The sequence below is a fragment of the Tenrec ecaudatus genome, chromosome 2 (assembly GCF_050624435.1).
Source record: "Tenrec ecaudatus isolate mTenEca1 chromosome 2, mTenEca1.hap1, whole genome shotgun sequence".
In the NCBI taxonomy this organism is placed as follows: domain Eukaryota; kingdom Metazoa; phylum Chordata; class Mammalia; order Afrosoricida; family Tenrecidae; genus Tenrec; species Tenrec ecaudatus.
Window position 1 is genome coordinate 137959336 of NC_134531.1, and position 13943 is coordinate 137973278.

Sequence of the window (13943 nt, forward strand, 5' to 3'; positions counted from 1 at the left end):
CAGATATTGGGAATATGGATGAAGCTGCCATGACTTTTGATCTTCCAAGTAACAGAACTATGGCAAGTTAAGGAGAAAACAACATTTTTCTCAAAACCACAGGAAATGGGGGGAAAAAAACACACTTTACAGTTGTTCTATCATGTTTGGCTAATGGAACTAAGCTGCGTCCTGTCATTATTTTTTAAAGAAAGACCTTGCCTAAAAAGATCAATTTCCCACCAAGAATTACTGTGCGTGCAACATGTTAAAGGCTGGATAGATGAAGACAGAACCAAAAATGGCTGGAAGAAATTTGGAACCGATGACCAGGAACAGCCTTAAAGAAAAAGCCATCGCTACTTGTTTGGGATATGTTCAGAGCCCACCTATCAGATGATATAAAAAAATTGGCAAAATCTACTAAAGTTACTTTAGCCGTTATTCCAGGCGGGCTAACATCTGTACTGTAGCCTCTGGATGTATCTTTGAATAAGCCTTTTAATGACCGTGTGCAAAGGATGTGGCATGAATGGATGTTCATGTGGGTTCAAGATGCACGGGAAGACATTCCAGAAGATATGGTAAAGACGTGCCTTCCAGAAATGTAGTATTAGCAATGCTATAGATGGCAGTGAAAACTGCGCTTTGTATGAAAATGACAGCAGTGATGGTGATGACGGCGATCTCAGTGAGGACAGCGTCTATGATGACCTCACACCAGCTGAAGCTCTGCATTGGGATACAGATGATGATGAGGAATCCAGTTTTGAAGGATTTTAACTCTTTATATTTTAGCTTGGTTGCTGATTGAGCTCAGGGTATAGTAATCTTAAGGTATCATCGTTGATACCTTATTGTTTTTTGTTTAACCTATTTTCCACTTACTGTGCTGGTTTACTAATATTAAATGACTTGTCCTTTTATTTATGTTTTTTATTTAAAATAAATATTTAAATACGTTAACCCACTGTTGTCTCAATTTTTAGTAATTTTATTTTGTTTTGATGATTGAAACTCACCAATAGCTTCTGGGTTTTCCACCCTAGGCTTATACTTGAGTCAATCCATTTTTCTGGTTTCCCGGGTAATAATTAGGTACCTCGGCTTATACTCGGGTCGGCTTATATTCGAGGATATACAGTAAGTTATAATCATCTACATAGAAAATCCTAAAGAACTTCTAGAAAACTATTCAAATAAACATGATCAATAGAGTTGTAGGACATACACTCCAACACAAAAACATTTCTATAAGCATGCAACGAACAATCAAAAAATGAAATTAAGAAAACCATTCCATTTACAAAAACAAAGAAATAAAATATTGATAACAAAGGCCTTTTTTTAAGTATAAAACGTATTATCTGAAAACTACTAAACATTGTTGAAGAAACCACAGAAAGCCTCAATAAATGGAAAGATATTTCATGTTCATGGATTGGAAGAATTAATATTGATGCCAGTGAGAAGCTGAGGCAACTCTACTTGGTAACAATACTAATCCCTACTTTCAAAAACTATTACCGAACGAAAGACAAGCAGCTGTCTCTTATAACACCTGTGTATTCTAGAAACCAGTAAAGTTTTAACAGCAAGCTGTCAGTAAAGCAAAACATGGTATCTATGTTAAAAAACAAAGTATCAAACAGTTGGCAGAGGAGAGCTGGTCAGAGGCATAAAAGAAACATGCACAGCTGGCGACAAGAACACTGAAATACCTAAGAGCAATCTCTTCTTTGCCTTAGAAAACCCTGTAAAAACACCCTCTTGAAGACATAGTCTTTGGGAAAAACGTAATTCTGACTCCTACATATCCATATATACTTAAACCTTGTAACTTAACCACACCCATCTTGAAATAACTCATGCCCTTTGTAGCAGACCGCTTCGTCTGCTGTTTGATACACATTCAACAAAATTCCTATCAACATCTAACCTCACCTCTGCAAAAATGGATAACCTGACAATGTAACTCTGAAATCCACACGCAAGTTTGTGAAATACAGAACTGCCAAAATAATCTTGCAAAATAACAATGCCAAAAGACTCACTTCCCAATTTTAACTTACTACAAAGCTACAATAATCAAAACACCATGGTAATGGAATAAAGATAGACATTCAGATAATGAAAGAGAATTGGGAGTTCAGAAATATTGTCCCTTTCAAATTTAAAATTGATTTTAAAATCAATTGACATATTTCACATCACACAATTCAATCGTTCAATCATATTATGCAGAGCTGTGCAGACCCTAGGCATGGAGGAGTATGCCTGGTACCATGCTCCTAATAAGCCACACTGGTCTGAGTTACTGAACCAAGCCATGTGCCATACAACACTGGGACAGTGCACCCTGGATCTCTTCAAGGCGCACAACACACTCCAAAGGCCATACCAGAGGAAAGCGATATGGAAACCCCACTAGGTGAAAGACTCCACCTCAGAAACACCTATAATCTGAGGACTTTTTAAAATGGTTTTATTGGCACCTCATCCACAAATCATATAATTTAATAATTCAATCATCTTAAAGAGTTGAAAAATAATAATAAGAGTTGTACAATCATCACTACAATCAATTCTAGAACATTTTTCCTTGTACTCATAGTTATTCAGGAAATTTTTAATAATTTATAGGGATGGATGTGGCAAAAATGTACATAACAACATTCTCCAATTCAACATCTACGTGTATAATTCAGTGCCATTAATTATACTTTGTGTTGTACAACCATTATCTATATCCGTTTCCAAATTATTCTGCCACCATTAACATAAACTCAATGGTCCATAACTAAAATCTCTTCCTCCTTTACTCATGATTAACTACTGGTCAACTTTGGTTTCTAACCTGGGGACTTAAGACTGAAACGACAAGGTGTGTGAAGAAGCAGAAGACACACTATGATGCCAACTGCAGGAGGAAAGCCGAATCAGTGACCGTGTAAGCATCTCAGCGCTGGCAGGGGTCTCCACAAAGCTGCTCCAGGCCCCAGGGCTGCATCAGGGTAGGTCTGTGTGGCTTATCCTTGGGGATGTCTTGCAGGAAATAAGCCTTGCCAGTGGAAGCAGAGAACTGGCTAAGGCCAACTGCACCCTGGTCCAACAATCACAAAGCAAGAAACCCAAGAACTCAAAAGGTGAAGTTCACCGGGCCATTTATCTCTCCGCACTTCAGTTAACCCCACATGTGCTTATCAGCCAGGTTGGCACAATAAACTTTAACTATATCAGTGTTAATTCAGGGACAAAGAATGACCTAAATTGTGGTATGTGTAGATTTACAATCTACATGCAATATTAACATAATCAGAGAGCTTTTAGTTTTAAAATTTTTGTGCTGTGTGTACAGACTCTACCCCCAATCCATATTCATATTGTTGACTTTTTTAACAAAAATCATTTTATTAGAGGCTCATACAACTCTTACCACAATCCATACATACATCTATTGTGTAAAGCACATTTGTACATTCATTGCCCTCATCATTCTCAAAACATTTCCTCTCCACTTAAGCCCCTGGCTTCAGCTCCTCATTTTTCCCCTCCCTTCCAGTAGTTATTGAACTTTTGTGAGTTAGCACTAAACTGCAACCAAATTGCTGCACTGATTTTTACAATATATGTTTTATTGAAGCAAACCAAAAGAAATTTCTCATGCCTTTGCAGCATTTGAGGGAGGTTTTCTTTACATGTTTGTACTGTAAAAGAAGAAAAAATAAAGCAGACCGCACACACACAAAATGATGAATGTAATTATGTCACTGAATTAAGACAGACATTATCTTTATAGCTTTAAAAAACATAAAATATTAAAAAATATACTTTAAATTTGTCCCTTTCAGTAGTGCTTAGGGCCTACTACAATGAAAATTTCTGAGTTTTCTCCTTAATCACTGTTTGAACAGATAACGTATTGAAAAGTAGGGTCATTTGTCTGAGAGATTTAAACTTCAAAATTCAAATTGATTCCTGGGCTAAGATTTCAATTATTTCAGAACTCCATCTATTATAACTGCTATTAAACTGTAACTACAATGCACTATATTAGAGCACAAGGTCTCGTGAGTAGAGAAACCCCTCTTGATTTTATTTGGCAGACTTTCTATACCCAGGAGGGAGTCTGAAGAGGTTGCTTCCTAAAAGCCAGGGAAACAAAGACTACACACACCTGGAGAGCAAGGCTAATATGATCAAAACATCAGGTCCCCAGGCAGTACTCGACACAGAAGGACCCTTGCTCCACAGCTAGCCAACCCTGAAGACTTAGGTAGATAGACTTCTGGTTTGAAATAATGGAGTGAAGAAATTGAAAGCAAATACAACAATGCCATACCAGTTTGGCTTTCTTTTACTTCTTTTTATGTATATTTGAATTTCTTATAATGTTTCATAATTCATAAACCACTTTCAACTAGACCTTCAAAGCTTCCAAAAAATATTACTAATCTTTCTAAGCTGTGTGTTATTACATTGCCACACATATTTTGGGACACCTAGGAGGTCTCTCCTTAATAATCCTGCTCCAAATCCAAACTTCAATTACACAAATGGCCTTCCCTTACTTGAACACAAAGATGAAAAAAGAAGGTACCATAGAAAAATCATCCCATTAAATGGCCTTCAAGTTTCAAACTACCAGCATCTGCACCCAGTAGCACCTTCTTTTGCCCTATTACAATAAAGTAGATTTTTTTTAAAAAATCATTTTATTGGTGGCTCATACAACTCATCACAATCCATACATAGATCAATTCATATTTGTACTTTCGTTGCCCTCAGCATTCTCAAAACATTTGCTCTTCACTTAAGCCCTTGACATCAACGCCTCATTTCCCCCCTCCCTTCCCACTCCTCCCCCTCCCTCATGAACCCTTGATAATTGATAAGTCATTATTTTGTCCTATCGTGCCCTGTCTGACATCTCCCTCCATACAGTATTTCTCTTTCTGTTGAAGAACAATTACTCTCATTTTGTTATCTTCTCTTGGATTGTCAACAGTTACTCCCGCCCCTCCAGCAACAGTATTCAAACATGTTGCTTAAAATAAAACTTAAATCTTCCTAAAGACTGTACCTCTCTTCTCTAGTCTCTTTAAGAAGCATGACCATGAGTGTACTTTAATGACCATGAAGACATTCTTATTGAATCTCTACTTAGTCCATTATGATTCTATAAAAAGTTACACAAAAGGGCATGCTGGCACACCATAGCGAACACTGTGTCCTCCCCCCCTCACCTTGGAAAGAAAGCACTGCCCACAGAGTTAAAGGTCTCTGTGTCCTCCATGATTATGACTATGAGGTTACATGCATTTCTTTATAGTTTTACTATTGCATAGACCCATAAGAAAGCACTGAATTGTTTGTGCAAATTGTTCAACTTTAAGGAAAAGGCAGACTCTAAAGACTCTTTCCTGTTGTTTATTTTTTGTTGCTGTGTAGTCACACAATTTATGTGTCCATTTTCTAGCTGATGATTTTTTGGGTGAGTCCCATCCCTCCTTTTGTTGCCATTACAAATAATGCTGTGGTGAGCATTTTTACACATTTTCCTTGGCTAGTAAGTTGTGGTATTTTTTGACTAGACCTAGAATTTGCACTGCTAAGTAGCAAGAATTCCAACTTTAAAAGGTCCATGTTCAATATTAGTAGATACAGCCAAATTGCATTCTAAAATCTTGTACCCACCCATTCTAATTCTAACCCGTTTCCAATTTCCCAACACAACACTACTTAGCCATGGTCATCAGTGATTTCCATATTGTTAAATCCAAAGACACTATCGCTTTACTTGACCAACAATTTAATGCTTGTACATTCAGCCACTCATTAGTCCTTGACACACTTTTGGCTTCTCCCAGTTTTCTTAATACCTCTGGCTCCTCCCAGGAAATCCACCTACAGATTTACTAATGTCTTGTGTTCCTCTGGACGCAGCCCTGGGTCTTACTTGCTTTGATTCTCTTTAGGTTCTCTCCCTAGTATTTCCATTGCTTAAAATACCAGCAAATACACTCCAGGCCATCTCTCTTCCGATACAGAACCACAAGTCCAGGAGCCTGATCCAAATATTCTCTGGATATCTAGGGAATTTCAAGCTTAATTCACTCAAAGTGAAATCCCTGAACTGTTGTTTTCCACCCCACCTCCAACCACTCCCGCAAGCAGCAAGCCTCATTGGAATAATAGTGTCAAGTGCTCTAGATGAAACTCGGGAAGAAACACAAAAACTCAGGAATCATCAGTGACTCACCCTTTCTTTCCATATCAAATCCATCACTACGGTTTCCAGAATATACAAGATCATAGAAAAATGGAACTGCAAGACAGTGGAATTTTCCCAAGAACTTCTTGAAGCCCCTCATATACTGATTCTACCTGCCCAAATGATTGCTTAATCTCTAACTTAGAAGAAAGGAACACCAATCTGCAACAAATTCTAATTTAGAAAACTTTTGACATTTGAGGACTTAGTATTTGCAATTATTTCAGAGTCCAGAATGGAAATGTCTTTTACTCAGTTGTCACGGCACACCATTTCTGCCCCTTAAGCCAAAACTCATTTCATCCATGAAGTTTTTTTGAGAAAGCAAAACTCTTAATTCCTCATCTTAGAATTCAAGCAGAATCTTGATTGCTTATCAAGTCATTAAAGATATCCCACTGTTCCCAATAAACTGACTAAAAAATTTAAAAGATTTATAGCCTCAGAAACCTTTTTTTAAAAAAAAAAGAAAGATTCCGTTGTTCAATAAATAATTTAAAACCGTATTTGGCAAAGTGATTATTTTTTAAAATCTAGCATTCTTTTTAATTCAAAAGAATGCTTAAGGTGAGCATAAAAGAATGAGTGTTCTTATACGTAAGACCAGTTGCCTCTATTAGGTTATGTTTACATAAATAATATCAGTAAGTTATCTCCCTCATCCTGTGGTCTTGCAGTTACATACCATGTAGCTATTTCAGAACTAAAACCATATAAAATTATGCTCTTTGGACTTTTAATGTTTAAGAAGCATGAAATCAAATATAAACTTATTTTAAAATTTTACTGGGGTCTTTTTTTTTTCTCCATGAATTTGCGTGTCATCTTTGCGCAGGGGTCATGCTAATTTTCTCTGCATCGCTCCAATTTTAGTATATGTGCCGCCGAAGCAAACACGGGGTCTTTTTTTTTAATACATTTTTTTAACATTTTATGAGGGACTCATACAACTCTTATTGCAATCCATATATATATCAGTTGTGTAAAGCACATCTGTACATTCTTTGCCCTCATCATTTTCAAAACATTTGCTCTCCACTTAAGCCCTTGGCATCAAGTCCTCTTTTTTTTTTTTTTACGGGGGTCTTAAAAGTTTGGAAACAAGTATCTAAGATGCTACTATTGACCTTGCCCTGTCAGGAGCACAGAGGAGTGAAGAAAATCAAAGGCTCAAGCACACAATTAGTCCAAAGGATGAATGGACACAACCTCCACTATCCTGAGACCCCAAAATACAGACAGTGCCCGGCTACTAACCAACCACTCTGATTGGGATCCCACAGGCAAGATCCTAGTGTGGTAAAGTGAGATTTCTTTTTCTTTTAAATCACTTTATTTAGGGGCTGTGAACTTTCGTAATATGGCTCTGTAACTTCACACCAAATGACTGGGCTCGTTGTTGTTATCTGCACACAAGTCAGTTCCAACCCACAGCAACTTTATGCACACACAACAGAATCAAACACTTCCCGGTCTGCATCACCCTCGTCATTTCTTGGGTGGGACTACGCAAGTAATGTGTATCTTTAACCCAGGGGATTGGTTAGTTTGGTTTGCCACTCCCCCGGCTATAAAGGGTAAACCATCTAAGAAGTAGGAACAAAACAAAACAAATAAATCCCAGAACCATCAAGGAAGTGAGCCTATATCCTTCTTTAAAGGTGAATAAATGATGGAGTATACTCTCTATCTGAAGTGACTACGGTCGGATCAGAGGCACCAGAGGCTGCAGCATGAAGGCTATGGACAGAGCAAAAGAGTCAGGTCAAACCCAGAAGCTGAGCCCAGGAGACCATGAGACAGAGCAGAGGAGCAGCACTGAGGCTAGGAAACTATGAGATAAAGCTGTGCGCTGGCTTCCTGGCCCGTGGGGTCTGGGACCAAGAGAGCACGTGACTGAGAGGCTAGGGGCTTAAGAGAGACTTGACTACTGGCTAAGGAGAGGTCTTGCTGTGGAACAATGACCCCACCTTTAATGTTTTCTGCTCCTGGCTTGTGGTAATCTGTTAATTTCCCTACAAAACTTAATCGCTGAGTACTGTGAGTTGTGTGGCTATTACAATGGATTATGTAATGCAACAGAAAAGTTGAATGTTGGAAGAACAGTTGGTGTCAGAACAGAAACAAGAAAGATGAAGAAGGGTGGAGGCACATATGACCTCTGCCTCATGGCAGGCAATAGGCCTTGGGTTGATGAGGAGATTGGAGTCTTCTTCTTCTTTGTGTAGCCAGATGTCAGATATGGCCCACGAGCCATTTTCACACCTGGAGAGAGTGGAAGTAAAGAAACGTAGAACAAAATTCAAAATTATATAAAAGCAACCAGACTTACTGGTGCAACAAGAGACTGAGGAACCCTGGGACTGTGGCTTTTGGACATCCTTTAAGCCTGGAACTGAATTCACCCCAAAGCATCAACTTTCAGCCAAACAATAGATAAGCCAACCTAAAAAGTAAATGGTAAAGTACTCAGTGTAATCAACTATGAGACCCAAAGGGCAGCATCTGTCAAAAAACAATGCTCAAAAGTAGGATCGGACAAGAAAGGTAGACCAGTAAAAATAGGGAAACTAGGGAGGGAGTGGGAAGACTATTGTTAAACTGAGGGGGATTTTGATCAATGTGATGAGACAAACTGTGCATACACTGTTAAATGGAAAATGAATTTTCTCTGTCAACTTTCAAGCAAACCATAATAAAAAGTTCAACAACCAAAAACCATCACTAACATCCTCCTAAGACATTCAAATAAATCACTGAGAAGTCTACTTTCAGCTTTAAAAAGGAATAAAGGGTCTATTAAATCTTAATCAAAAATATCCCCTGAACTAGTAAAACTGTCTGCCCTTCCAAATCTGAAGGAGGGAATGGTATCACAGCTTAAATTGTGAACACCTGATTTGCAGAAGGCCTTAGACAACAGTAGGAACCCAAAATCCATTTTGCAGGGTTCCTGATTAAGCCTCTGATGAAACCCAACTATTGTCAAGGGAAGAGAATATCATAAACTCAATCATGGCAGTCAAATTAGGTTAAAATGATATACCTGATCATTTGATCTCCCTGTTGACCCATTTTAAATTTGGTCTAGTGTTTAATAGTCCCTGCTTTTTATCCCAATTGGGGTTTTTCTCTCTCATCTAATTTTTACTATTGGTGGTCTCTTTTTGGGTATGTTTTCTTGCGATGAAGACAGGAATGGGTGAAGCTATAGAGACAGCTAACTGCTGAATTAGTAGAGGCTTGCTGGGGGCTTGAGAGGTAGGGGTGGGGGTGGGAGTGTTAGAAGGAAATGGGGAACTAACAAATATAAGAGGATAGAAAATGTTCTGGAACGGACTGTAGAGACGACTGTCCAACTGTGTTTAATATGACTGAACTATGGAAGCACATGATATGTGAACCATGTTGTCAATAAAACTACACTAAAAAAAGAATCTCTGCCATCAGCATGATTGAAAAATTGGAAAGGCGCCTCAGGGGGCAGAGTGTATGTGAATGGAGGAGACAGTTCAGAAAAGGAAGGTGAGAATAGTTGTACGGCTTGAATGTACTCAATGTCACTGAATTGAATGTGCAGACAGTAATGAACTGGTGTGTATTCTGTTGTGTATATTCACCACGACTAAGATTAAATTTAAAAAAACGAACAAATGTGGGAAAAGTTCAAAATCAAATTTTATGATTCCTTTGATACAGAAAACAATCTTTTGACTAGTTTTTTGCCCTAAAACCATGCGAAAACCCAAATACAAAGGAAATTTATTTGAAACTTCTGTAACATACACAAATAATCGCTGCTATTTCTTGATAGAGCAACCCTAATTAAGACAGCCCCTGCGTCAGGAAGCCCTGGTGGCACAGTGGTTACATGCTGACGGCAATCCGCATGGACAGTAGCTGGAAACTACCAGCAGTTCGTTCCGCGGGAAAAACACTGAGCTTTCTGCTCCCATAAGTGCTCAGGGGAGTGTGCTCTAAGTCAGCACTGATTTGATGGCAGTGTGTGTGGTCTGGGTCTGGGTCTTTGCTGCTTAGCAGACATCAATATGAAGGCCTCAGTAAGACAGGTTGCCAAAATAGCCTTAATAATGTATTACATACCATCAATCTTGAAGGACTAGAAAAAGTTTCACTGTTGTAAGATCGACATCAGTTGGAGCCAATTCAATAGCAACTAACAACAACGGACCCTACCTTATTCTTAAGAGTCAGCAATAAGTCCAAGCTCTGTGGAGAATCAATGTGGAGATTCTTAAGCCAGCATCCAGAGCAATCCACAGTTCAATTCTTACCTACTTGTATAAAGTGTTATCATCTGAGCCTAAAAAATAACCTACATGCATTCAGATCCAGGTCTGTGCTCAGACTAGTCCCTCAATCTAAAACATCCTTTCCTTTCTCCATTTCTAAATAGGTTCATTTCAAAGTTTAACGCATTTCCCACTTTTTAAGAGCCCCTCCAAATTTTTCTGCCAATAGATGTGTACTCACTTCTCAAGCCGGTTTTTCAAAGTCAACAGTTGCCTTGCATCAAGGTGACACTATTGGAGTGGCAGCAGTGGCAGCCACCACCGGCTCAGATAATTTATAGAAACCATATAGACACCCTTATACTAGGATATGGCCCTAAATACCCAGAAGCACCCTCCTTTGTAATAAAAACCAAAATGAGTTAATAATTTGGTCTCACAGAGGGTGGACCCAAGAGCCGCATCAGTGTTAGCAAAATGGCAGAATTCATACAGCATCAATGTTGTCCTGCAAGAGTTCCAGTGTTTAATAATGCCCAAAGGATAGTACAGCAATTAATCACAAAGATAAACCACAGGCTCTCCCTCTCCCAATTCAATGTGAACAGTCTTCCTTTTCCATTCTTTAGATATGTTTTATAAAGGAATCTCCCATTCGGGGGCAAGGTACCTTAGGATACTATAAATGATACTAATTTTTTGTCCATTTGAAGCATATATGTTGTGCTATTGTGCTATAGCAAAAAAAAGAAAGAAAGATGACGTACTCTGTTCTTCTAGTCCACTCACTACCGCATTATAAACCTCTGGAGAGCAAGCTACACAGATGCCGTCTGTCCTCCCATCTTTCCCTTCCATGTATAACACAGTGAATAACATATAACAAACACCCAGAAATGTTTGGTCAAATAAGCTGTATGGTTTCATACTGCATCAAACGCCAGATAAAGCCTGTGGGAGTAAACAAGCAAAGTTAAGTTCCAAATGCTGTATACGCCTTCATTTCTATCCGCACATAAATTCCTAAGACTGAGGTTACTTGATAATACAGTAAATCTACTTTTTCTTCATTTAATACATTATTAATCCAACAAAAGCATTAACAACATTAAACAAATTCTATTATTCTTAAAGTATTTTTTCCTAAAAATGCATCTGAAGGAAAGCAGTATATGCATAAGAAAAAAATACAAATAAAGAAATGATCAATTTATATTTTTTCTTAAACCTCACAATCCAACAAAAAAGTCAAGCTCGGTTTTATTTTGTCACGTGGGTCCGAATCCGAGTTGATCTGAATCAATTCTCATATTTATCTGACAGGCAAGGGTAGAACTGTCCCTGTGAGTTTACGAAAATGTACTCTTTTTATTTGTAAAGGTTTGGGGTCTAGAATTCTGGGTTTTACTGATTGCTGTATACTCTGAGGGTACCTAACATTGAGTCTTCTGGCACAAACTCCTCCATGAAGGCACTTCCCTGCAGTTGGGTTTCTTCTTTGCCATGGTTGCCTCAACTCCAATCGCCAGTGCCAGAAGCTGTGGAAGCTGTCTCTTCAGGGATCCCTGTACATCAACCTCATCCAAGAAGATGTGCAAATCCCCAGTTGGTGGTCTATGTGGAGAGAGGGGGAAGGGCAGAAGGACAAGGGGACAGGGAAAAGAGGAGAGGGAGCCGTCGAGAGGTCAAGGGAGGAGCCAAGAGCGACTGTACTCTTTACCAGAGTGGAACACACCTCGTTTTTCTCCAGAGGACTAGCTGGTAGTTTCAAACTGCCAACTTTGTGGTTAAAAGCTCAACACATACACTATGCTACCATGGCTCCTCATATGCAAGGGCTAGAGCTCACCAAATTCAAGGGCAAGACTGTAAAGCCTCAGAGTCCTACTTGGCAAACTGAGAAGGTATAAAAACTGAACATTATATCCACAGCATTTAACAAGAAATTGTCTACTCAACAGAGCACTAACAAGACTGCATTCATTTCTACTACGTGAGGAAGCAACGAAGAAGATGATAAGTCCACGTGGTGCATTAAATAGAGCAGTGTTATTACTAACATGGATAGACACAAAACTTTTTTCTTTATTGACTCAAATCTACACATCTTTTCTTTAGTTTTTCCAATATTTTCCATTTTATCTTTTGTTTTTTTAATTGTTTTATTAGCGGTTCATACAACTCTTATCACGATCCATTCATACATCAGTTGTGTAGAGCACATTTGTACATTCATTGCCCTCATCATTCTCAAAACATTTGCTCTCCATTTAAACCCCTGGCATCAGCACCTATTATCCCCTCCCTCCCTCATGAACCCTTGATAATTTATAAATTATTATTTTATCATATCTTTCCCTGTCTGGTGTCTCTCTTCACTCACTTTTCTGTTGTCCATCCCCCAGGGAGGAGATCACATGTAGATCCTTGTAATCGGTTCCCCCTTTCTAATCCACCCTCTCTTCACCCTCCCAGCATCGCCCCTCACACCACTGGTCCTGAAGGGATCATCCGCCCTGGATTCCCTCACAATTCCTTGGAGTTTACACTACAGAGGTATCATTTCACATTCAGTTTTCATGTGCATATGTGGAAGACAGGTGGTAACAAAATATCTGAATTATGTGAAATATATGTCATCCTTTGTACACTACACACAAGGTTAGAGGGAAAGTGTGAATGAACTTAATGCAGAAAGCATATACTCAAGACAGTATATTTTGAAACCAGCCCCAGTCCTAATTATCCCAATTTTGTTAAGAAGGTTTTACTCAAAACAAGAATATTGCTTTAAGAGATTAAGTATGTCACTTTCAAATCATTAAGGTGAATGCTCACTCATTAGTGGAATATAAACTTTATTATATATATGCCTTGCATACTATGGCACAAAGAACATATACTTTGAAAAACCAATCTGGTAAGTGATCAAAGTAAACTACATGCTCTAATTCAGACTTGCAATATATTTACCGTATATACTCGTGTATAAGTCAAGTTTTCAGCACACAAAATGTGCTGAAAAACTAGGGTTCGGCTTATACACGGACGGGTCAGTGGCATGAATGGATGTCATCTGGTCAAGCCCGACTAACAAAAGGAGGAAATCTCATGAAGCCTGACATAGAGTTAATAGCAAAGTGGGTTCAAGATGTGTGGGAAGACATTCCAGAAGACATGGTGCGACATGCCTTCCAGAAATGTAGTATTAGTAATGCTGTGGATGGCAGTGAAGACTGCGCTTTGTATGAAAATGACAGCAATGATGGTGATGACCGCGATCTCAGTGAGGGCAGCGTCTATGATGACCTCACACCAGCTGAAGCTCTGCGTTGGGATACGGATGATGATGAGGAATCCAGCTTTGAAGGATTTTTAACTCTTTATATTTTAGCTTGGTTGCTGATTGAGCTCAAGGAATAGTACTCTTAAGGTAT

The 13943-nt window shown here is 38.7% G+C and overlaps 1 protein-coding gene and 1 non-coding gene across 3 annotated transcripts in view; both read right to left on the bottom strand.

Moving 5' to 3' along the window:
- AFF4 (ALF transcription elongation factor 4) overlaps positions 1-13943 on the bottom strand; it is a 97486-nt gene that overhangs the window by 69767 nt on the left and 13776 nt on the right. The window lies entirely within an intron of this gene.
- Positions 7043-7150, bottom strand: LOC142441994 (U6 spliceosomal RNA). The gene has a single exon (XR_012783266.1). It is a non-coding gene; the product is annotated as a U6 spliceosomal RNA (small nuclear RNA).